The sequence below is a fragment of the Rhinoderma darwinii genome, chromosome 1 (genome assembly GCF_050947455.1).
Source record: "Rhinoderma darwinii isolate aRhiDar2 chromosome 1, aRhiDar2.hap1, whole genome shotgun sequence".
NCBI classification, from domain to species: domain Eukaryota; kingdom Metazoa; phylum Chordata; class Amphibia; order Anura; family Rhinodermatidae; genus Rhinoderma; species Rhinoderma darwinii.
In genome coordinates, this window is record NC_134687.1 from 180,164,463 (window position 1) to 180,191,000 (window position 26,538).

Here is a 26,538-nt window from a genome sequence, read left to right on the forward strand (position 1 = left end):
TAGGGGAGCCATAAAGTAGTTAGGCCACCTACTTCATTAAAGGTGCGACCGTTGCGCCAATGAAAAAAATTCAACTCACCTAACCCCGTTCATACTCTCTTTGTACTTCCTGCAACAGTGATCATTACGCCCCTGTATTTTTGGTTATGTAAAGTAGAAAAAAAGGCATTTCTGCCAAAACGACGTGACGGGGTGGACACCATCCAGTGTAGTCCTGCAATATGGATTGGTAATGTATTGATACACTTTTGTGATCTGTCCCTCACTTGAAACAGATATTTTCTAATGTGGCACTTATGGACTTTATTACCTTTACATTGCACGCATGAGGGTATGTCTTCTATGAACGCTGTATGATGATGTAAAAAGATCCCTGGATGGTGTCCCTTTCTTGTTGTGGGACTCATTTTTTAATTTGTTATGTTTAAAAGTCTATTAATAAAGATATACATTTTTAAATAATTGCTCTTGCACTTGAGTTTATTGTAGGTTAATACAATAGTAATGTAAAAGTATTTCTGTTAGTTCCAGGGAATGAACACTGCAGGGATTAATTCCTGCTGGTATATGACTGGTGTTGTTTGTTATATATGCCCTTGTTATTGGGTTAATTCATCTTGTCCCGTTAAACCAAAGGGCTCATTACAAACAAATGTGGATACGATTCTTTCTCATGCATTCTCCCACCATTTGTTTTGGAGTTCCTATTCGCTGTTCTAAGAAAATGTTCCTAGAATGATTTCTTTACTAAATTGAGACAAAAACTTTATGTAAATTCATGCAGTTTTTGCAGTGCGTCTGCTGTGTGTTAATGTACCCTTTGGGTGCCTGTACAATTAGTGTCTTTCACCTGGAAAAATACAGTAATTCATGGTAAAATCGTGGGCGTTTTTACTCTGTGTCACACAATCTCTAGGTTTCTAGGCAGGGCTGTTTAAACCCATTGGTGGGCTTAGTGCAAAGATGTCATGGGTGAGCCTCCCCCCTTTCCGACAAGAGGTAAAAACATTTGCCCACATAGTGCCCCCCACACATTATAACGCCCCCAAAGTGCCTCCCCACACAGTATCATGCCCCCATAGTACTTCCACACATTATTGTGCCCCAATAGTGCCTTCCCACACACAAAGTATCATGCCCCCTAGTGCCTTCCACACAATATAATGCCCGCATAGTGCCTCCGACACAGTATCATGCCCCCATATTACCTTTACACATTATTCTGCCCCAACAGTGCCTTCCCACACACAGTATCATGCCCCCCTAGTGCCTCTCACACAGTATGCCTGTATAGTGCCTCCCACACAGTATAATGCCCACATAGTGCCTCCCACGCCATATGTCACGAAGGGTCTGTGAACGCACTGGGCCGTGGCGGTAAGGCAGCTGGCCAACAGGGAGCAGGTGATAGTCTATGGTTCTTATAGGTACCTGTGGCAGCTCAGACAGCGGCAGGGCAGGCTCGGCTTGGACTAAGTAGCAGGTGGACGTCAGGCAATGTAAAGCAGGTCAGACGTGGATGCAGCACGACACGACTTTGGCACGGCTCCGTGCTAAACCAGGAAGGTATGGATTGCTAGGATCAGGAACCAAGTATAGGTACAGGGACAGGGACTGGAACAGGGACTGGAACAGGAACAGGAAACAACTAGGAGGCCATCACATAGACAAACTTAGGGGACACAACAACGCTCAGGCATAGAACTAAGGGGCTGGACCCCTCTTATAGTCCAGGGTACTCACGGGTAAAAGTTCGTCCATGAGGTCCGGTGCGGGCGCTATCCTCCAGGATCCAGCAAAAGGTGAGTGGATGTGATCCCTGGCATCTCCTGAGGAGGAGGCTGGGGCCAGCGCTTGCTGACTCGCGGCTGCGGCTGTCAGGGGGAGGTTGGAACTGACAGCCCACAGCCACGGGCATTACAGTATCCCCCCTCTTACATCCCCTCTTCTTGGGACCAGAGCGAGAGAGAAACTTCTTCAAAAGAGTAGGGGCATTGAGGTTTTCCTGTGGCTCCCAGGACCTCTCTTCGGGACCAAACCCCCTCCAATCCACCAAATAAAAAGTCTTTCCTCTCACTCTCTTGGTTTCCGGGATCTCCTTGACCTCGAAGATGTCCAAGGGGCCGCTGGAGGCAACCGCAGGGCTGGGAGTCTTGGAATAGCGGTTTAGGATCACCAGTTTCAGTTGGGAATCCTGAGGGTAGGAGGCAGTCGAAGCTTGTAGGTGACAGGGTTGATCTGCTGCAGAACCTCGAATGGTCCGAGGAACCTGGGGGCAAATTTACATGATGGCACCCTCAGTCGGATATTCCTGGATGACAGCCAGACCTTAGTGCCAGGAAGAAACGGAGGAGGCTCTCTTCTCCTTGAGTCAGCCTTCCGTTTCATGCGGTCCACTGCCATTAGGATGGAGGATCGAGTCTGCTGCCAGATCTTCAAAAAGTCTCTAAACGTGGAGTCAGCTGCGGGTACCTTGGAAGTATCAGGCAACGGAAGAGGAATTTGTGGGTGCTGGCCGTAGACAATGCCCAACGATGTATTCCAAGTAGACTCGCTGGTGTGATTATTGTAGGAGAACTCCGCCCATGGAAGCAGCTGCACCCTGTCATCATGCTGCTTGGACATGAAGTGGCATAGGTAGTTCTCCAAGATCTGGTTGATCCTCTTGACCTGACCATTAGACTGAGGATGGTAGGCAGAAGAAAAGTCCAACTTCACGCCAAAAAGTCTGCAGAGGGCTCTCCAGAACCTCGAAGTAAACTGAACCCCCCTATCAGACACAATATGCTGCGGCAAGCCGTACAGGCGGAAGATGTGTTGGATGAATAACTTGGCCAACTGAGGAGCAGAAGGAAGACCGGTCAGAGGAAAGAAGTGGGCCATCTTCGAAAATCGGTCCACCACCACCCAGACAGCATTGCATCCAGCAGAGAGAGGCAGGTCCGTGATAAAGTCCATCGCTATATGCTGCCAGGGAGCATTGGGCACAAGCAATGGCTGGAGCAGGCCAGCAGGTCTGGAGTGGGTGGCCTTGTTGGCTGCACATACAGCACAGGAAGAAACGAAGTCCACAATATCCTTGGGCAGAGTGGGTCACCAGAAATGACGAGCAATCAAATCCCGGGTCTTACATAACACTGCGTAACCTGCCAGTCTAGAGGAGTGACCCCAGCGGAGGATTCTTCCACGATCGGCCAGGCGCACAAAAGTCCTCCCAGGGGGAATGTCCCCAATTTGCAGGGGATTGACCGAGACAATGCAAGATGGATCAATAATGTTCTGTGGACTCTCAATGGTGTCTTTTGTCTCGAAAGACCTGGACAAGGCATCGGCCCTCACATTCTTGTCGGCCGGGCGATAATGAAGGTCAAACTGGAACCTTGCAAAGAACAGCGACCACCTGGCCTGACGAGGGTTAAGCCGTTGGGCCGTCTGGAGGTAGGTCAGATTTTTGTGGTCCGTAAAAATCAAGATCGGATGAGCTGCGCCCTCTAGTAGATGTCTCCAATCCTCCAAAGCCAATTTAATGGCCAGTAACTCCCGATCCCCAATCGAGTAGTTGCGTTCTGCGGAAGAGAAGAGCTTGGAAAAGTATCCACATACCCTTGATTTGCCCTTGGGACCTCTCTGGAACAGGAGTGCACCAGCACCGACAGAGGATGCATCCACCTCCAACGAGAACTGCAGAGAGACATCCAGTTGATGGAGGATAGAGGCTGACGTGAAGGTGCTCTTCAGGCTATTGAATGCGGACTCTGCCTCAGGAGTCCACACCTTAGCGTTCATACCCTTCTTAGTAAGGTTAGAAATGGGGGAAGTTAGTGAGGAGAAGTTCGGAATAAACTGCCTGTAAAAATTAGCAAATCCCAAAAAGCGCTGTATGGCCCTCAAGCCTTGAGGGCGTGGCCACTCCAGGACAGACTTTACCTTCTCAGGGTCCATCTCGAGACCTCGATTCTTGTCAAATACGCACTTCTCCAGCTTGGCGTACAGACGATTCTCCCTTAACCGTAGCAGAACTTGACGGACATGTCTCTGGTGCGTCATAGAATCTGGAGAAAAAATCAAGATGTCATCAAGGTAGACTACTACACAAACATAGAGGAGGTCACGGAAAATGTAATTCACAAACTCCTGGAAGACCGCAGGAGCATTACACAGGCCGAAGGGCATTACTAGACACTCAAAGTGTCCATCACGGGTGTTAAATGCAGTCTTCCATTCATCACCCTGGCGAATCCGGATTAGGTTGTAAGCCCCACGCAGGTCTAGTTTAGAAAAAAAAATTGCACCGCGTATACGATCAAATAGTTCGGAGATCAGTGGCAACGGATATTTATTCTTCACCGTGATCTGGTTGAGACCACGGTAGTCGATGCAAGGACGAAGAGAGCCATCTTTCTTTTTGACGAAGAAGAACCCGGCTCCTGCCGGGGAGGAAGACTTTCGTATGAAGCCCCTTTCTAAGTTCTCTTTCACATACGAGGACATGGACAGAGTCTCTGGCAAGGAGAGAGGGTACACCCTACCACGGGGAAGAGATGCACCAGGGATCAGTTCAATAGGGCTGTCATACGCCCGATGTGGGGGCAATGTATCCGCCTCCCTCTTGCTGAAGACGTCCGAAAAGGTAGCATAATGACCCGGCAATCCTGCCAATGTCCGAGGCAGAGAAAGCTGAGCTGAACGAATCCGCACCAGGCATCGACCTTGATATTTAGGGCCCCATTGGAGAACCTCTCCAGAATTCCAGTCCAGAACTGGGGCATGCAGACGGAGCCAAGGCAGGCCCAGCAGCACGGGGTTAACAGCTTTGGGCAGGACATAGAACGACAGAAGTTCGGAGTGCAGGGCGCCCACTTGGAACCTCAGCGGCTTGGTCATGGCTATAACTGGGTCTGGCAGGGGTAGTCCATTTACTGAAGCAACTGTCAACGGGCTCTCCAGAGTGGTGGTGGGCAATTGCAGAAGGTCCACCAGATCTCTGCGGATGAAGTTAGCAGCGGATCCAGAGTCCAGATACGCAGAGACCTGATGCGTTCTGTCACCGGACACTATGGTTACGGGTATGGACAATTCAGACGGAAGTCCATCTTTACCCAAGGTCGTCACTCCAAGCAACCCTAGGTTTTGGGATCTTTGGGGGCACAGGCGCACAACATGGCCATCGAGGTCGCAATAAAGACAGAGTCCAGATGTGCGACGGCGATGTCTCTCTTGGGTAGATAACTTACACTGGCCTGTTATTACCGACTTCTTAGGAGGATCGACATCGGGGGACAGCAGGGGTTGCTGCAAAGTAGGGACCAGACTAGGAAGGACCCTCTCCAGTTGAATCTCTTGGAGGCGTTCACGGATCCGTATATCAATCCGGGCAGACAGAAGGATGAGGTCATCCAGGGTAGACGGCAGATCCCGGGCGGCAAGTTCGTCTTTAATTCTGGAACATAGTCCATGCCAGAATGCGGCCACCACAGCCTCATTGTTCCATAAGAGCTCTCCCGCCATGGTGCGGAAGTAGATGGCGCAGTCACTCATGGAGTTGTTTCCTTGGCGCAGGTTAGTCAAAGAGGCCGCTGCAGATGAGACCCGTCCAGGCTCCTCAAACACCATGCGAAAAGTCCGGAGGAAGGGAGGGAAGTCACGGGTCTCTGGTCCTTGTCTCTCCCAGATAGGGTTCGCCCATGCAAGAGCCTTGCCGGTGAGAAGAGAAATTATGAAAGCGACCCTGGCACCATCAGACGAAAAAGTCCTAGCATATAGGCTGAAGTGGATCTGGCATTGATTAAGAAAACCATGACAGGCACTTGCTTCTCCATCATAGCGGTCAGGAAGTGGCAAAGAAACACGTGGATCAATACTGCCAAGAGGTGCAGACTGAGGATCCACATTGCCAGGAGGTGTAGTAGGAGGAACGGCAGCTTGTGCCTCCTGCCGACGTGCAAGAATGTTCAACGCCTGGAGGACTTGGTCCTGATGAGACCGGAGGTCCAGCATATCCGCTTGCATCTCCTGTGACGTTGTCATAGTCTTGGATCGACCAGCGGGGTCCATGGCCTGAGCGTACTGTCACGAAGGGTCTGTGGACCCACTGGGCCATACCGCCGCGGTGGTAAGGCAGCTGGCCAACAGGGAGCAGGTGATAGTCTATAGTTCTTATAGGTACCTGTGGCAGCTCAGACAGCGGCAGGGCAGGCTCGGCTTGGACTAAGTAGCAGGCGGACGTCAGGCGATTTGAAGCAGGTCAGACGTGGATGCAGCACAACACGACTTTGGCACGGCTCCGTGCTAAACCAGGAAGGTATGGATTGCTATGAACAGGAACTAGAAACAAGTATAGGTACAGGGACTGAAACAGGGACGGGGACTGGAACAGGAACAGGAAAAAACTAGGAGGCCATCACATAGACAAACTTAGGGGACACAACAACGCTCAGGCAGAGAACTAGGGGGCTGGACCCCTCTTATAGTCCAGGGTACTCACGGGTAAAAGTTCGTCCATGAGGTCCGGTGCGCGTGCTGCCCCTTTAAGAGCGGGTCCTCTGAGATCCGGCAGAGGTGAGTGGATGCGAGCACTTGCGTCTCCTGAGGAGGAGGCTGGGGCCAACGCTTGCCGACTCATGGCTGCGGCTGTCAGGGGGAGGTTGGAGCTGACAGCACGCAGCCACGGACATTACACCATTTAATGTCCCCATAGTGCCTCTCACACAAAGTTTACAATGCTGCGATAGTGCCCCCACACAGTATAATGCCCCAATAGTGCCCCACACAGTTTAGTGCCCCCACACAGTACAATGTCCCACATAGTGCCTCCCACACTGTATAAACAGTGTCTCCTAAAAATAATAAAGTAAATAATCACATAGCCCCGTTCCCATGAGGAATGGAGTGTGGCTCGGTGTAGACAGGCATGATGACGTCACTGCATCACGCCTGTCTGCGCCAAGCCGCTCAAGAAAGGCTGACACAGGGTAAATGTTGGAGCAGGGAGCTGATGGCTCCCTACTCCACATTGTTTTCCCAACGCCGCATTCGTCCTGTTGAGAACGGCTCTTTGCTCTGCCATCATTTTTTTACTGTATCCGCATCCTGAGGATGTGGATACAGTTGAAAGTTGTGCCGCTGCCTGGGGGTCTGGCTGCCAGGGGGCCTGGTGCAAGTGCAACATTTTCCCTATGGATAAAGCGGCCCTGTGTCTAGACACTCCTTTAGGGCAATTTTCTAGTTTGGAGGGACATTGAAAATATTTGATATAGCTTTTAAACATACTAATGAGAAGAAGTAAATCTGACAGAAATGATTCCAGCTGAAATCAGTCAGTACAGTTAGCTATAAAGTATCACTTACACATCCGATTTGACATTAGAATAGCATCCTTAATACTATGTTTGATTGTGAGAGTAAACCATTTTATGAATGTCATCTGTCCTCTAAATGCCCTTGATGCGCTCTTTTAGGGTATGTTCACACGAGGGCGTCCGTTACGGCTGAAATTACGGGGATGTTTCAGCCTGAAAACATCCCCGTAATTTCAGCCGTACCGGCATGTGCAGGCGCTTGAACGCCGCGTCCATTACGGCCGTAATTAGCGCTGCTATTCATTGGAGTCAATGAATAACGGCTCCAATTACGGCCAAAGAAGTGACAGGTCACTTCTTTGACGCGGGCGTCTATTTACGCGCCGTCATTTGACAGCGGAGCGTAAATATACGCCTCGTGTGAACAGACAAACGTCTGCCCATTGCTTTCAATGGGCAGATGTTTGTCAGCGCTATTGAGGCACTATTTTCAGACGTAATTCGGGGCAAAAACGGCCGAATTACGTCCGTAAATAGGCCGTGTGAACATACCCTTACTTTCATTCAAAGATCTTGCACATTTTTATTTAAATATTTTTATTTAACAGAAATAAGTATCTTGGATAAAAAATAACCAAAGCACAAGCCAGTTGTGTGGCTCAGATTTCAGAGCATATGGCTGGCTCTGAAAATAATAACAACAGTAGCAACTCATAGGGTGTCATCACAACTGAGTGACCAGAGTCAGCTGGTGAATAGCTATTTATAGCTCAAGTTAAAAAAAGAACATTAATGGATTAAACTTTGCTTGGTTTCCAGAGGCGTAGCTAGGGGTTTAGCACAGGGGGGCGAAACATATCTGACTGGGCCCCAACCCAGTGGGGCCCCCACACAGTATAATAACCCCTTAGTGTGCTCCACATAGTATAATTCCCCTATAGCTGCACCCACATAGGGTAATGCCTCTTTGGTTGCCACCACACAGAAAAATGCTCCCATAGCTGCCCCCACATAGTATAATGAACCCCTAGTACCCCCCACATAGTATAATGAGCCCTCAGTGGCCACCACACAGTATAATGCACTTATAGCTGCCCCACACAGTATAATGACCCTATAGTTGTCCCCACACAGTGTAATGCTCCTATAGCTGTCCCTACACAGTATAATTCCCCTATAGCTGTCCCCACACAGTATAATGCCCATATAGTGCCTCTAACACAGTATATTGCCCCATAGCTGCCCACATAAAGTGTAACGCCCGATAGCTGCCCACATACAGTATAATGCCCCCATAGCTGCCCCCACACAGTATAATGCCCCATAGCTGCCCCCACACAGTATAATGCCCCATAGCTGCCCACATACATCATAATGCTGCCATAGCTGCCCCATACAGTATAATGCCCCATAGCTGCCCCATACAGTATAATTCCCCCATAGTTGCCCCCACATAGTATAATGCCCCCATAAACTGCCCTCATACAGTATAATGCCCTATACCTGCCCCATACAGTATAATTCCCCATACAGTATAATGCCCCCATAGCTGCCCCCACATAGTATAATGCCCCATAACTGCCCTCATACAGTATAATGCCCCCATAGCTGCCCCATACAGTATAATGAATCCAAAGCTGCCCAAATAGAGTACCATACCCAGTATAATGTCTCCTTAACTACCACCACACAGTATAGTGCCTAATAAAAAATAATAAAATTAATATTTACCTATCCCTCATTCCACGACAAGTGGAGGAGATTCCTCTGCTCCTCTGCTCTGTGCAGTGTGGCTCTGCGCAGACAGGAGCGATGACGAGACTACATCGCGCCTATCTACGTCGAGCCACTTACAGCTAGAGCTGGCATTACACAGTGAATGCTAGAGAAAGGAGCCGTCGGCTCCGTGCGCCAGCATTGAATTCAACTGTATCTGCGTCCTGAGGGCGCAGATACAGTTGAAACCGGCACAAAACACCGATGGAGGACTGGTCCTGGGCTCCACCATCTCAGTTGGCCCAGCCCCCCCCCCCCCCCCGCTAGCTACGCTAATGTTGGTTTCCCAAACCGGTGTTGTGTGTTCCAGGAGTGATTTACCTTCTTGCACACACTGACAATTTAGATTTGATGGCTCAAATGCTTTTGCTTTACGTGTGATAACCATATGTGAAAGTTCCAACTTCAACTGTTGCATAACATTTGCAGTACATAGGAATATATTGTGCAACTTTATGAGAATGTCGCAAAAAAAAATAAAAATCAATGAAAAAAGTAGCACAAAAGTTGCAATCAAGTTGTGATTTCAAATTGGAGCTGAGTGCTATAAAAAGTATGTGTGTAGCCCTGCCCTTTTACTCAACAGCTTTAATAGCAACTATCGCTACAGGGGTTGTCCAGTCTCAAAAAATTGATGGCCATCAATATCTCATTGGACGGGGTCTGACTCCTGTCACCCTGCCGGTCAGCTGCTTTGAGGGGGCCACAGCGCTCGTACGAGCGCTACTTCCCCTTCATTTCCTTTACTGCTCACACTGTGAATCACCGACAAACTTGTATACTGAGGACAGGCTATCAAATTTTTGGGACTGGACAACCCATTTAAGCTCTGTACATGACTTGTATGCAACGTCTTTTTTTTACTTATGTTATGATATATTTAACGCAACAATTGTATGAAAATCTTATGAAAACTGTAGGTATATTCCTACTGTTGAAACTGGAACAATCCCTCTACAAAAGGTCTGTGTGTTGCTCAGACCTAAATAAGTATAAGTTGTCTTAAAAACTAACAAGGAAAACCCAAAAATCCACAAACGTCAAACAGCAAAAAAATAATACAAAAAAATAAATATATATATATATGTATATATATATATATATATATATATATATATATATATATAGGTAGAGATAAGCAGCACTCTGCGACAGATTCCAAAACGGTAATGGGTGCAAGCAGGTAATCTAGATCCGTGGATTTTAAGACATAAACGAAAGAAATCCCACAGCACTCCGATGGTTCCAAAAAGTATGTGATTTATTCAGTCAACAGCTGCAACCGTCCTGCTATAGGACCTTTTTCAAGCATCCCGATTACCTCAGCAAATTAACAGCTAGAATGCCAAAGGTCTGCAATGCTGTAATTGCTGCAAATGGAGCATTCTTTGACGAAAGCAAAGTTTGAAAGAGAAAATTATTATTTCAAATAAAAATCATTATTTCTAACCTTGTCAATGTCTTGACTATATTTTCTAGTCATTTTGCAATAATAATTTTCTCCTTCAAGCTTTCGTCAAAGAATGCTCCATTTGCAGCAATTACAGCATTGCAGACCTTTGGCATTCTAGCTGTTAATTTGCTGAGGTAATCGGGAGAAATTTCCCCCCATGCTTCCAGAAGGCCCTCCCACGAGTTGGATTGGCTTGATGGGCACTTCTTGCGTACCATACGGTCAAGCTGCTCCCACAACAGCTCTATGGGGTTGAGATCTGGTGACTGCGCTGGCCACTCCATTACAGATAGAATACCAGCTGCCGGCTTCTTCCCTAAATAGTTCTTGCATAATTTGGAGGTGTGCTTTGGGTCATTGTCCTGTTGTAGGATGAAATTGGCTCCAATCAAGCGCTGTCCACAGGGTATGGCATGGCGTTGCAAAATGGAGTGATAGCCTTCCTTATTCAAAATCCCTTTTACATTGTACAAATCTCCCACTTTACCAGCACCAAACCAACCCCAGACCATCACATTACCTCCACCATGCTTGACAGATGGCGTCAGGCACTCTTCCAGCATCTTTTCAGTTGTTCTGCGTCTCACAAATGTTCTTCTGTGTGATCCAAACACCTCAAACTTCGATTCGTCTGTCCATAACACTTTTTTCCAGTCTTCCTCTGTCCGATGTCTGTGTGCTTTTGCCCATATTAATCTTTTCCTTTTATTAGCCAGTCTCAGATATGGCTTTTTCTTAGCCACTCTGCCCTGAAGGCCAGCATCCCGGAGTCGCCTCTTCACTGTAGAAGTTGACACTGGCGTTTTGCGGGTACTATTTAATGAAGCTGCCAGTTGAGGACCTGTGAGGCGTCTATTTCTCAAACTAGAGACTCTAATGTACTTGTCTTGTTGCTCAGTTGTGCAGCGGGGCCTCCCACTTCTCTTTCTACTCTGGTTAGAGCCTGTGTGTGCTGTCCTCTGAAGGGAGTAGTACACACCGTTGTAGGAAATCTTCAGCTTCTTGGCAATTTCTCGCATGGAATAGCCTTCATTTCTAAGAACAAGAATAGACTGTCGAGTTTCACATGAAAGCTCTCTTTTTCTAGCCATTTTGAGAGTTTAATCGAACCCACAAATGTAATGCTCCAGATTCTCAACTAGCTCAAAGGAAGGTCCGTTTTATAGCTCCTCTAAACAGCAAAACTGTTTACAGCGGTGCTAACATAATTGCACAAGGGTTTTCAAGTGTTTTCTAATCATCCATTAGCCTTCTAACACAGTTAGCAAACACAATGTACCATTAGAACACTGGAGTGATGGTTGCTGGAAATGGCCTCTATACACCTATGTAGATATTGCATTAAAAACCAGACGTTTGCAGCTAGACGTTTGCACCATTAATCCTAACCAAATCCCCAACTCCATTTACGGAAATGCTTCCCCAGACTTGCAAGGAACCTCCCCCATGCTTCACTGTTGCCTGCAGACACTCATTATTGTACTGCTTTCCAGCCCTTCAGCGAACAAACTGCCTTCTGATACAGCCAAATATTTTACATTTTGACTCATCAGTCCAGAGCACCTGCTGCCATTTTTCAGCACCCCAGTTCCTATGTTTTCGTGCATAGTTGAGTCGCTTGGCCTTGTTTCCATGTCGAAGGTATGGCTTTTTGGGCACAATTCTTCCATAAAGACCACTTTTGGCCAGACTTTTCCAAACAGTAGACAATACCTGGGTCCACTTGGTTTCTGCCAGTTCTGAGCTGATGCCACAGCGGGACATCTTCCGGTTTTAAAGGTAAGTAAGAATGATGTGTCTTTGATCTGCTGCACTATGTTTCCTTGGCTGACTGCTGCGTCTATGGTCTTCAACATTGCCCGTTTCTTTGTGCTTCTTTAAAAGAGCTTCAACAGCACATCTTATAACCACAGTCTGCTTTGAAATCTTTGCCTGCTAGAGACCTTGCTGAAGCAGCATAACTTGTGTCTTGTTGCTGTGCTCAGTCTTGCCATAGTGGACCTTCCACAACCTCACCTTTGTAGCAGAGTTTGGCTGTTCTTCACCCAGTTTTTAGCCTCCTAACAGCTGTTTCTGTTACAGTTATGAACTGTGTTTCAACCTACATATAAAAATTATGATCATTATCACCTGTTTGGTGTAACGTCCATGGCCACGGAACTTCATTCCGACTTACCCTCGACGGCCGCGGCCATGGACTTGTAAGTGCTGGCCGGCATCTCCTTCCTAGGAGACGCCAGTACTCACTTCCACTCCGCTCTGCTGTGTCCCATGTAAGACATTACCAATTAGCCCATGATCACCCTGGACTATAAAAAGGGCTCTACCCTTTCACTCTTTGCCTGAGCGTTGTTGTGTATACCCATCTTAGTCTTAGCAAATGGTCCCTTAGTGTTATCCTGTTCCCGTGCCCTGCTACCTGTATCCCGTGCTGTATTTGCTCATGTGTCTTAGAGTGTCGGTGTCGTGTTGTGCCACCTGTCACGCCTGCTGTCTTACACCACGTCTGGTGTCATCTGCCACGCCAGATATAATCCGCCACATGTGGCATCATTTGCCTTCAAGGTTATCTGTGCCTAAGCCTCTGCTACTGACTATGAAAGGTACTCTTGTACTAGGACTTTGTATAGACTGTTGTTTGGCCAGCTGCGACTCCGCTACGTGTCCACATAACCACAGATCATGACAGTACGCTCAGGCCATGGACCCCGCTGGTCAACCCAAGGCCATGACAACGTCACAAGTCATGCAGCCAGACATGCGAGACCTTCGGTCACGACAGAACCAACTCCTCCAGACGGTGAACGTCATTGCACATTGGCTGGATGCGCAAGCTGCAGTCTTCACAGCACCTGTTGCGATTGCCCCTGCTGTTCCTCCTACTACACCTCCTGTCAATACCAGTGCCGACTCCCGATTCTCCCTGCCACTACTTTCTCGATATGACGGAGACGCGGGTAACTGCAGGGGATTTTTGAACCAGTGCCAGATCCACTTCAGATTGCATGCAAAGGCCTTCCTTTCTGACGACGCAAGGATCACCTTCGTAATCTCTCTTCTTACTGGCAAGGCCCTGGCATGGGCGAACTCCATTTGGGAACGTCAGAGACCCGTGACTTACTGTGTTTCTTACAGACTTTCCCTACAATATTTGAGGAACCTGGGAGAGCTTCTTCTGCTGCTGCATCTCTGCTGACCCTTCGCCAAGGAGACACGTCTGTGGGCGAGTACGCCATTCAGTTCCGCACCCTGGTGTCAGACCTTACCTAGCAAAACGAGGCCTTGGTGGCTACTTTCTGGCAGGGACTGTCTTCTGAAATTAAAGACGAGATTGCCGCTCGCGATCTGCCACCTACCCTGGTCTTATTCTTCTAGCCACCTGGATTGACATGAGGATCCGGGAGCGATCCCAAGAGGTTCGCCGGGAGAGAAGATTACCTAGACTCGCTCCTACTTTCCAACAATCCCTGTTGCCCTCACCAATTGTTTCACCAGAGGAGCCTATGCAGGTGGACCGGCTCAAATTGTCAACCGCAGGAGAAACAACACAGATGTACTTCGGGACACTGTCTGTATTACGGCCTTGGAGGCCATGTTGTGCGTTTATGTCCCCAGAAGCCCAAAAACTCCAGTACCTAGGATTGGTTGGAGAGACAACCCTAGGCAGAAGGGCGCTAAGTAAAAAATTATCTTGTAAAGTATCCATTCCCGTGACCACAGTGTCCGGCGAGAAGACGCACCGGGTTACTGCCTATCTGGACTCAGGGTCCGCGGCAAACTTCATCCAACAAACCTAGTGGATCATCTCCAGTTGCCCACAGTTCCTCTGGAGACGACTTTGGCGGTTGCCTCGGAGAATGGACATCCTCTGCCCGATTCGATCGTGTCTGAGACCAAGCCATTGAAGCTCCAAGTTGGAGCCTTTCATACTGAACTGATTGCATTTCTTGTTTTGACTAAAGCCGTCAATCCTGTTCTACTGGGTCTGCCTTGGCTCCAGTTACATGCCCCAGTCCTGGGCTGGAATTCTGGAGAAGTTCTCCAAATGTCTCCACCGCTGTCCGTTACAGATCCATCGTGTCCAGCCTCCTCTGTCTCAGTCATTGGCAGGATTACCTCCTCATTTCTTTGAGTTAGCGGACGTCTTCAGCAAGAAGGAGGTTGAGATGCTTCCCCCACACTGGTCTTACGACTGTCCGATTGAACTGGTTCCAAATGCTTCTCCTCCCCGTGGACGGGTATATCCTCTCTCCTTGCCAGAGACCCAGTCCATGCCGGCCTATATCAAGGAGTATCTTGAGAGTGGTTTCATACGAAAATCCTCCTCCCCGGCCAGGGCCGGGTTCTTCTTCATTAAAAGAAAGACGGATCTCTTCGACCTTGCATTGACTACCGTGGTCTCAACCAGATCATGGTTAAGAACAAATACCCGTTGCCATTCATTTCCAAACTATTTGACCGTATGTGATAAGCCAGGATTTTTTCTAAACTAGACTTGCATGGGGATTACAATTTGAGTGTAAGACGGCATTCAACACTCGAGACGGGCACTATGAATACCTGGTGATGCCCTTCGGTCTGTGTAACGCTCCTGCGGTCTTCCAGGAATTTGTCAATGATATCTTCAGAGATCTCCTCTATGTCTGTGTTGTGGTCTATCTCGGTGATATTTTGATCGTCTCTCCAGATCCGACGGCTCATCGAAGGCATATCCGTCAAGTTCTGCTGCGAGTAAGGGAGAATCGTTTGTATGCCAAGCTGGGGAAGTGCATTTTTGAAAAAAAATCTCTGCCCTTCCTGGGCTACATCATCTCGGAGCTACACCACAGAAAAAAGTGGGACATAGAATAAGATTAAAAACACAAAAAAAGGCCATACCCACAAATTGGGCAGGTATAATCCCAGCAGGACGCAGACAGGTCAAAAATGCTGCTGAAGGAATGTGCTCAAGTGTGTTAGCCTTGAGGGGAGTGGAGTGTAGTGCATGGGATGTGTAGTAAAAAATAAATGAATTGTGTATAATGTGCAAGTAGTAATAATATGTGTGAAATATGGGGGGAAGTACTGAGTATAGTGCATAAGGGTCAGGAATGTGAGTGATGCATGAAGTGTGGGTGCAGTGTGTGAAAAATGGAGGGATAATGCGTAAATCATGAGGCGTAGAGTATATAGCCAGGTAGCAGCCTATTTGTAACACTATGATAATACATAGAGCGGGCTACCCTGCTTGCTATGTCAAACAGTGACACACCATGCTCTCCCAGCATTGAAGACCTGGCTGCGTCCAAAAAGTAGTAAATATAATGCAAGTAACCATGGAAAATACATGGGGTATTGGTAGTAATTTTGGCCAATCCCTTTTATGCGGTTGGCAGACAGGAAGAGAATCCTTCGCTGGGGACACAGCTTCAAACTGGCTGGGCACGCGGGTGTTTGTAAGACTCGAGATCTGATTGCTCGTCATTTCTTGTGGCCCACGCTGTCCAAAGAAATTGTGGACTTTGTCTCTTCCTGCACTGTGTGTGTTTCCAACAAAGTTGCTCCCTGGCAGCATATAGCAATGAACTTGTCACAGATCTTCCTCCCTCAGCAGGATGCAATACGGTCTGGGTGGTAGTGGACCGGTTCTCGAAGATGGCACATTTTATTCTGCTGACCGGCTTACCTTCTGCCCCTCGACTGGCTAATATCTTCATCCAGCACATCTTCCGCTTGCATGGCTTGCCCCTTCATATCGTGTCTGATCGGGGGGTTCAGTTGACCTCGAAATTCTGGAGAGCCCTCTGTAAACTCCTAGATGTGAAATTGGACTTTTCCTCAGCCTACCATCCCCAAACCAATGGCCAGGTCAAGAGCATTAACCAAATCATGGAGAATTATCTTTGTCACTTCATCTCCATGCATCATGATGACTGGGTACAGCTTCTTCCATGGGCCGAGTTCTCATACAACAACCACACAAGTGCTTCCACACCGTTCTTCATTGTCTACAGCCACCATCCACGAATCCCTCTTCACGTTTCAGCTACATCCCAGGTACCCGCAGCTGAGTCTGCATTTGGAGACTTTCTACACATCTGGCAGCAGACTCGGTCCTCTCTCCTGCTGGAAGTCGATCGCATGAACAGAAAAGCGGATACTAGGAGACGAGAGCCGCCTCAGTATCTTCCGGGTACCAAAGTCTGGCTGTCCTCAAGGAATATCCGTCTGAAGGTGCCTTCGAACAAATTTGCTCCCAGGTTCGGTTGAGATCCTGCAACAAATTAACCCTGTCTCCTATAAGCTTCGGCTGCCTCCTACCCTCAAATTCCCCAACTCCTGTGTCCCTCCTGAAGCCTGTGGTCCTGAACCGCTACATTAAAACTCCTAGCCCTGCAGATGTTCTGACTTACCCCTCGACGGCCGCGGCCATGGACTTGTGAGTGCTGGCCATCATCTCCTTCCTAGGAGATGCCAGCACTCACTTCCGCTCCGCTGTGTCCCGTAGGGTGCGTGCGCTCAGCCTTAAAGGGCCAGCACGCACATGTAAGACATTACCAATGAGCCCATGATCACCCTGGACTATAAAAAGGGCTCTGCCCTTTCACACTTTGCCTGAACATTGTTGTGTATACCCATGTTAGTCTTAGCAAATGGTCCCTGCTAACTGTAGCCTGTATCCCGTGCTGTATTTGTTTCTGTGCCTTAGAGTGTTGGAGTCGTGTTGTGCCACCTGCCACGCCTGCTGTCTTACACCATGTCTGGTGTCATCTACCACGCCTGATATTATCTGCCATGTGTGGCATCATCTGCCTTCAAGTTCATCTGTGCCTAAGCCTCTGCTACTGTCTGGACTTTCAAAGGTACTCTTGTGCTAGGACTTTGTATAGGCTGTTGTTTGGCCAGCTGCTACTCCGCTACGGTGGTGCGGCCTAGTGGGTCCACATACACACGGATAATACATTTGGTATAATTGGTTAATTATACACCTGACTATAATCCTACAAAATCCATGATTTTGTGCTAGTGTACCTAGAAGAATTGATTCTGTTTTGAAGGCAAATGGTGGTCACACCAAATATTGATTTGATTTACATTTCTTTTCTATTCAATCACTTTGTATTTTATTAATTGATTAAAAAAAAACATTAACACTTCTATTTTTGAAAGCACTCTTACTTTGCAGCATTTTTCTACAACTGCCTTAAACTTTTGCACATTACTGTATATATACAGTATATTACTCAAAATGGTGCCAGGTTTGATAAAAAAAATTGGTGTAACCAGAATTTTGTCATAAAAAATGACACAAAAACTATGCATAGTACAATATGCAGTAATTTCTGCATCTAAATCCATATCAAACTCGGCAATGCGAATCTAAGTGCAGAGTTGTTGTAAACAGTATGCACCACGTCTGAACGCACCCTAAAGACTTCATTCACAGCCAAAATTAGGAGTGGATGCAAAGAAGAGAAATATATATTTTTCCATGATATATTTCTAGGTGTTTAGGATCTAGTCCTTGTTTTCGCTGCAAAATACTGACCAAATCTGCAATGTGTAAATGAGGCCTTACTGATTTTTTTTGTAATTCCCCCATCTGTGTTATATGTAATATTGTAATAGCTTTTCTATATAGGTCCTATTACACGTCCCGATATGGGATGTGAAAACAGGTGCTAATGAACGAGGCAACTCCTTGATCGGCGCTCGTTTGCTCCTTTCACAAGAAGCAATGATTTTTTATCCCATATCAAATGGAATTAAGACATTTGCTTCTATTGAAGGAAAATCTCTTTTTCAAACAATGTTTTGAGAAACTCTTTCTTCCACAAAAAGTACATAAATTGGAATACTTCCACCCGACCACACAAGTTTGCATCTTTGGCACCTCGTCCTCTGGATAAATAGACTATGAGGGAAAATTTATGAACCATTTTTCTTACCAAAAGAGGGCAGGTTCACTTCACAGCTCCTATTTGTTTCCCTTCTCCAGGTCGCCTCAGGCTCCCTCAGCATGCTGCGTACGGATGGCAGGCAGTGTAAGGCTGGGTTCACACGTGGCGGAATTTCACTTAAATTCCGCTGCGGACACTCCGCAGCGTTAATCCGCAGCGGAGCCGTTTCTGCATTGACTTCCACTTCTATTTAGAAGTGTTCGTTTAGACGATGCGTAACATTCCGCTGCGGAGCATAGGCTGCGGAGCGGAATTTGGTGTCCGCAGCATGCTCTGTCTGTTGCGGAACAGTGGCGGACTCATGGCGGAATTTCTCCATTGACTTCAATGGAGATTCTAAGTTCCGCAATGAAGTCCGCAGCTGTCATGCACATGTTATGTGTGCTGCGGATGCGTCTTGCTTTTTTGCCATGACATTTCTTCATTCTGGCTGGACCTATGTATTTCTAGGTCTACAGCCAGACTGAGGAAGTCAATGGGGCTCCCGTAATGACGGGAGCGTTGCTAGGAGACGTCTGTAAATAGTCACTGTCCAGGGTGCTGAAAGAGTTAAGCGATCGGCAGTAACTGTTTCTGCACCCTGGACAGTGACTACCGATCCCAATATACAGCAACCTGTAAAAAAAATATAAGTTCATACTTACCGAGAACTCCCTTGCTTCTGTCTCCAGTCCGGCCTCCCAGGATGACGTTTCAGTCTAAGTGACGGCTGCAGCCAATCACAGGCCAAGCACAGGCTGCAGCGGTCACATGGACTGCCGCGTCATCCAGGGAGGTCGGGCTGGATGCCGAAAGAGGGACGCGTCACCAAGACAACGGGCGGTAAGTATGAATTTCTTTGACTTTCACAAGGGAAAGTGCTGTCCCTTCTCTCTATCCTGCACTGATAGGGAGAAGGGAAGTACTTTTACCGCAGTCCGCAGCAGCTAGTCCGCATCAATTTACTGCACATTTTGTGCAGATCCGCAGCAGAATCTGCAACGCAGATTCTGTGCGGCATTGATGCGCACAGTTGCGGAGGAAATCCGCCACATGTGGTCATGCCCTTAGTGTCTTTGTGCGGGGTGTGGACCCACTGGGCCGTACCATGTAGCAGCTGGCCAACAAGGTACAAAACAATGTCTATAATTCAGAACGGATACCTGAGGCAATGTAGACAGTAGCGGAAGAACAACTTGACTTTCACAGCAGGTGGCACCGTGGGTGCATCGGAAGACACGACTTGACTTTCTCATCAGGTAGCACCTTGGATGCAGCGCAAGACTCGACTTTCACTGTAGATATGATAGCACGGGATACAGGGTACGGGCAGCAGGAACGGGTAACACTGGGAACTGGAAAACACTGGGAGACCATTTGCAAGACAAACTTAGGTAAACAACAACGCTCAGGCACGGAACCAGTGGGCAGAGCCCCTTTTTATAGTCCAGCAGCCATTTGGGCTAATAACTGATGGGTGACAGCTGGACGCCTACTGGCCCTTTAAGGCCGTGCACGCACCGGCACGGGCGCCCTGCGGGAATCAGTCCAAGGACCCGGAAGTGAGTGCCGGCGTCTCCCTGGAGGGAGCTGACGCCGTGAAGAGAGATGTCCATGGCCGGGGCCGTCAAGGAGTAAGTCTGAACGACGACCCCCTGCCATAGACGTTACAGTGAGGGTATGTTCACACGCAGTGACCAAAAATGTCTGAAAATACGTAGCTGTTTTCAAGTGAAAACAGCTCTTAAATTTCATAATTTTTTTTTGCCACTCGCGATTTTCGCGGCATTTTTTTCGCCCGTTTTTGGAGCTTTTTTCAATAGAGTCTATAGAAAACGGCTCCAAAAACGTCCCAAGAAGTGTCCTGCACTTCTTTTTCGGGCCGTTTTTTTACGCGTAAAAAAACACCGCGAAAAACGCTCCATCGGAACAGAACGCCGTTTTCCCATTGAAATCAATGGGCAGATGTTTGGAGGCATTCTGCTTCCGATTTTTCGGCCGTTTTTCAGGCGTTTATGGCCCGAAAAACGGCCGAAAATAGGTTGTGTGAACATACCCTTAGGATGTTGTATGTGACGCAGCACACAGAACGTTGAGTGCTGCATTGCATATAAGAGCCTAACGCAGCTAGGCTTCAAGACCTTGTATGAGCCGCGGCATGCTGAGGGAACCCAACTTGACCCGGAGGAGATAAGCAAAGAGGAGCAGTGAGGTATAAATGTTTTCTATTTTATGTCCAATGGGGCGGGGGGCAATGGATGGCACACAATTTTGGCGCACAGACAGCTGAAATATGCAACAGATATTCAACAGATTTATTTTACAAAGTTACTCCAATATGTATATTGAGTTTATATAATATACATTGATTTAAAAAAATAACATTCTGGCTACCTGATGCTACCACTATTATTATCAGTATTATAAAAAAAATAAAAAATAAATTACAGGGAGTGGAGTGAAGTTTAGGTATAGGCTTAGCAAAAGCTTAGATGTGTGGTGTAAAGGACAGGTCAAAATCGAAGGTCATGCCAAGCTAGTGGACTTGTGAGACTGGGAAAAGCATGGAGCCATTAAGGGGGTTGTCCACGACCGGACAACTGATGACCTATCCACCGGTCAACCTATCAGCTGTTCCGGCTACCAGACGTCCATGTCGGATGCAGATGACAATGGCACCAGTCACAGAATAGCGGCTGAGCTGCAGGCCTGCCGCTCGGCTCCTATTCAAGTGGATAGGAGCAGATTTGCAGTTCTGCAGAATTGCCACTGTGCAGTGGTCAAAGACATCTGCTTCCGGCTCCAACTACTGCATACCGTTCAAAACATACGGCGCCCGGAGGCAGCTGATCATTGCAGGGTCCGGGTGTCAACCTCTTTATCTGTGATTAATAATTCTGTTGGTGGAGGGTTTTGAATAGGAAGGCGGAGAGATGATGAATTGTTGAGAAGCAGGAAAAAAGTGGAGATGGCTGACACTATGGACTTTTAGTATGTAAAGAGGTAACATCAGAGCCAGTGTCATTAACGTAAAAATGGTATTGAAGTACATGAGCTTTTTTGAGCTGTCCTGGGCCAGGTATAAATAGAGAAGATGGGGGTCACAGGACAGAGCCTTGAGGGTCACCAAACAAGAGAGGGTGAGAGGAATAGATGGCATGCGAGTGAGATATACTAAATGTTTGGTTGGTGAGGTCTGAGATCCAGGCGAGAACAAAGCCTGTGATGCCGAGGGACGAGATTATTTTTAATAGAAGAGAGTAGCCAATTGTGCCGAAGACTTCGGTCAAGCCAGTTTTAATGGACCGGTGGGATCAGAAGCCACATTGAAGGTGGACAAAAAACAAGCTGGACAAGCGGTGGGAGTACAGTTCGAGGTGTATGTGTTGTTCAAGGAGTTTTGAGGCAAGAAGGAGTAGCGAGATGGGGTGGTTGTTGGATAGAGAGAACAAGTAGATAGATGGCTTCTTAAAAAGGTGCATGATTATTGCATGTTTAATTGAAGAAGGTAAGACGCCGGTAGTGAGTGATAGATTGAAAACATTAATAAGGGTTGGAATGCAGGCAGTTGTAAGGTGGAGGATAAGATTGGTTTGAGAGAGAAGAACGTTAGGTAAGATTTGGAGTAGCACACTTCTCCTAACATCCTCTTCTATCTGTCCACTCCCAAAGCCATGCCATTCAGAGAGTGTACTATGCTATGCCTATTTCATGCTTTCTCCTTCCATAAATATGTAATTTCAGATCTCCTTAACATGACTATAAAGGCAAGACAAAGGAACTTGGACATATCTAAAGCTGGCCTAGATCATCAGATATGTCATCAATGAGTGTGACACAAACTGGTATTATGGATTTTGTTGGCCAGGTTCTGAAAAACTTGGCAAATGGCAAACATAAAGAAGTAGACAACATATCCTGCGGCTATCCATAGACTATTTAGAAAACATTAACAAACTTTACATGTTCCTATGCTTTTTACAATTTGAATAAGCAAATCATTATTGTGGACGGTGAGAGCAGGGTACGCAGATGGGGCAGTAAGGCATCATGGTTCTCCTCAGATTTGGAGAGGTAAAGACAAGTTATTGATAAAATACATGCTATCAAAAATTGTACATGGTCTCCAGTGCCTGGAGAGAACAATAAGGCATGGCGAGAAAGAGGTGAGGGCGGGAAAAATGGGAGTTTAAAAGACTGCAAGGAAGGGCTTAGGTACAGTTTTGATTGAATTCACCCACTGAAATAGCCCTGTTGGAAATGATGTAGCTTTGTTGTAAATTAAATGTATTGTAAGGGTGGATCACGTCACTTCACTTTGTAATGGTGGTGCATGTATGCCCTGCAGTAGAGCAATAAAAGACCACAATTTTCTAAAGGCTTGAGTGTCCTGTGTTTATTGTTTGGAGGTTGTGTGTTAATTGACTGGAAGGGTAACCATGTCCACATCTTATGTCGCAATGCCGGTAATAAGGAAATTTTGAGCAAACTCTTAAGAGATCTTCTGTGAGAGAGATATTGGCAATGTCGCTTGTAGCCAGAGCCCCGGAAGCCCGACCCATAAAGGAGGAGAGGCTGATGAGATATCTCATCTACGGCTACTTAGTCCGTCCTGAAAATCAACCTGTCTGGGTCACTTGCGAAAGAAGCCAAGACTGCTGGACATGTCCGCATTCTCCATCAAGCTGATAAGGAAATCTTGAACAAATTATATTGTCTGACAGTGAAAGTGTCAGGGATCATTAGTCTGTATATTGCTTGCAAAAACATTATTACTTTATATAAACAAAATATCAGTATATTACACAAAGAACTTGAATGGAACAAGATGGAGTCTGCATAAGGAACACGCCTATGGAAGACACCGCCCCTGGAATGCAAGAGCAGTGTACAGATGAACTTACAGCTGAATAGAGCCAATAGGGCTTAAGCACGTCCCACCTTCCTACAGAGAAGATTCTTTGTAACCTCTTTGTTCAATAAAATTTAATTGTACTTCCTGCTTCACTGAGGGAGGATCTCTACCAACATTTGTCTGTCTGGTACATGTCTTACATGCATGCCCTCAGTTTCCAACTTACAGAGGTGGTTATTCGGTGTGAAATAACAGGGAAAAGGAAGGAACTCTGACAAAAGTTAATGAAAAGAAGTAAGGTTACAATAAAAAAAAGTTTAAGAGGGAGAGAAGTAACAAATAAGAAAAATATGGCCAAGGACATCTTCTCGAATGTTAGACAGAAGATCTAAAGATTGGCTTTTAAACTAGCCTTCTCAGGCTAACTGCAGCAAGGTACCGCATTACAAGTTATTGGCCTCTTGAAACCCTTAGATGCCGCGGTTAATAGCTATTAACTTTGTCAACACGTAGGTACCCTCCGCGATGTGATTATTAGGGGCTGATGGGTTACCATGGCTGCCGGAGGGCCTAAGAAAGGGGCATGGCCTTAAAGATTGTGAGTGTTTCACTGACAGGCAATAAATACGATAAAGTAATCACAGATTTAAGCCCCTTTGTGAGAAAAAAAATGACCCAATTTTATTCAACTTTATTTAACAAACTAAAAAAAAAAAACTTATTTTGTAAAAGAAAAAAAATAATACTAAAAATACTATTCTTGCAACTGTAGGAATCGATAGAATAAAGATAACATGTTAGTTATACTGCATGGCATATGGTGTTAAAAAAAAAGACAACAGCAGAATCGCTGCCCTGCAAAAAAAAGAATATTTTAATAAAATGGTGGCATCAGAACATATAACTTTCCCTGCAAAAAACCAGCCCACATCAACATCAACTACGTCAAAGGTAAAATACAGAAAAGTTATGACTGAATGCGACAATGAAAAAACGAGAAAAAAAATCCTACGCCATGAAGGCCCAAACTAGGCTGCATCATTTAGAGGTTAATGGAATCATTGCTGCTTTAAAAAGTGTATCATTATTGTGTCTCATTTTTGTTTGTGTCATTATTCTCTACAGTCTACACTATTTACTTTAGTAACCAGTCATTAATGGGGGAGATTCATGAAAACTGTCTAACAGAAAAACTGTCTTTGTTGCTCATGGAAGCCAATCACAGCGCAGCTTTAATTTCTTATAGTACTCATGAAAAATGAAAGGTGAACTGTGATAGGTTGTTACTGGCTCTAATGTAAATATTCAGTTTAGGCTCTGTTCACACGTTTGGTGTGTGCCCAGCTTATAGCCCTGATATATAGCCAAGATGTATGCAACTGTATGCCATACACTAACATGCATCAGCAGTGGCGGATTAAGTAGACCATAGGCCCTGGGCTGTTCCACAAACTTGGGCCCCCCTTCCCCTCTGCCACTCTGCCGTGTCTATAGTGAACACCAGCTTTTTGTGTGAGCATTGACAAATGGGTGTTTTACGATCCCCCTTGTCAAAGGGCTGTGTCCCTACATACTGACAGTCTCCAACCATCGCTGACGGTATCACACTGTGTAGGGACACTTCCTCTTGACAATGGGAATGGTAACACACATTTGATTATTAGTCCTGGGTACACAAAGATATGTAGAATACAAGGATTACCTGCAACAGACATGTCAGGAGAGGTGACAAATCCCCTATAGATTCAGTGACTAAAAAGTGATGTCTTCTCCGATGGGAGTCGTTTTCTTTTCTTCTCCATCTGACGCAGACCGTTATGGCGACTTCTCCTGATGAGACATCTTTGCCCATCACTTCTGCAGCCATTTCCAGCCTCTATAGAAACACACAAATTTAGACACCAAGGCCCAAGACCATACATTAAAGGGGTTGTCCGGGCACAGACCGTTTTTTATACTGATGACCTATCCATGTGCCCGGACAACCCCTTTTACTCAGACTAATAAATTTGGACCCCAGACTAGATCATAGAATACATACAGACCCAGACCTTCTAAACTATTGCAGTCCCCAGACCAGACCCCCCTAAACAAATACAAACCCCAGAACAAGCACCCTAAATAAATACAGACCTCAAACCAGACCCCTAAATACAGACCCCTGACCTGACCCCTACACTAATAATGACCCCAGACCAGACCCCCTAAACTAATACAGACCCCAAAATAGAGACCCCTAAACTAATACAGACCCTAGACCAGGCCCCCTAAATACAGACCCAATAAACTAATACGGACCCCTAAATAAAGACCCCTAAAATAATAAATACAGACCCCATAAACTAATACAGACCCCAGACACCTAAATACAGACCCCCTAAATACACACCCCAGACCTCAAACTAATACAGACCCCCTTAATACATACCCCAGACCTGACCCCTACACTAATAATGACCCCAGACCTGACTCGCTTAAGTAATACAGACCCCAGACCAGACCCCCTAATCTAATACAGACCCCAGACCAGACCCCTAAATAAAGACCCCTAAACTAATACAGACCCTAGATCAGGCCCCCTAAATAAAGACTCCATAAACTAATACAGACCCCAGACCTCAAACTAATACAGATCCCAGACATGACCCCCTATGCTAATAATGACCCCAGACCTGACTCCCATAAGTAATACAGACCCTAGACCAGACCCCCTAATCTAATGCAGACCCCAGACCAGACCCCTAAATACAGACCCCTAAATAAAGACCCCTAAACTAATACAGACCCTAGACCGGGCCCCCTAAATACAGACCCCATAAAATAATACAGACTCCAAACCCCTAAATACAGACCCCCTAAATACAGACCTCAGACCTCAAAATAATACAGACCCCCTAAATACAGACCCCAGACCTGACCGACCTATACTAATAATGACCCCAGACCTGACTCCCTTAAGTAATAAAGACTCCAGACCAGATCCCCTAATCTAATACAGACCCCAGACCAGACCCCTAAATAAAGACCCCTAAACTAAAACAGACCCTAGAACAGGCCCACAAAATAGACACCATGAACTAATACAGACCCGAGACGTCAAGCCAATACAGACCCCCTAAATACAGACCCAAGACCCCTTAAACTAACACAGACCCCTAAATATACAGACCCTAAACCCCTTAAACTGATACAGACCTCAGAGCCCCTAAATACAGACCCCAGACTCCTTAAACTAAT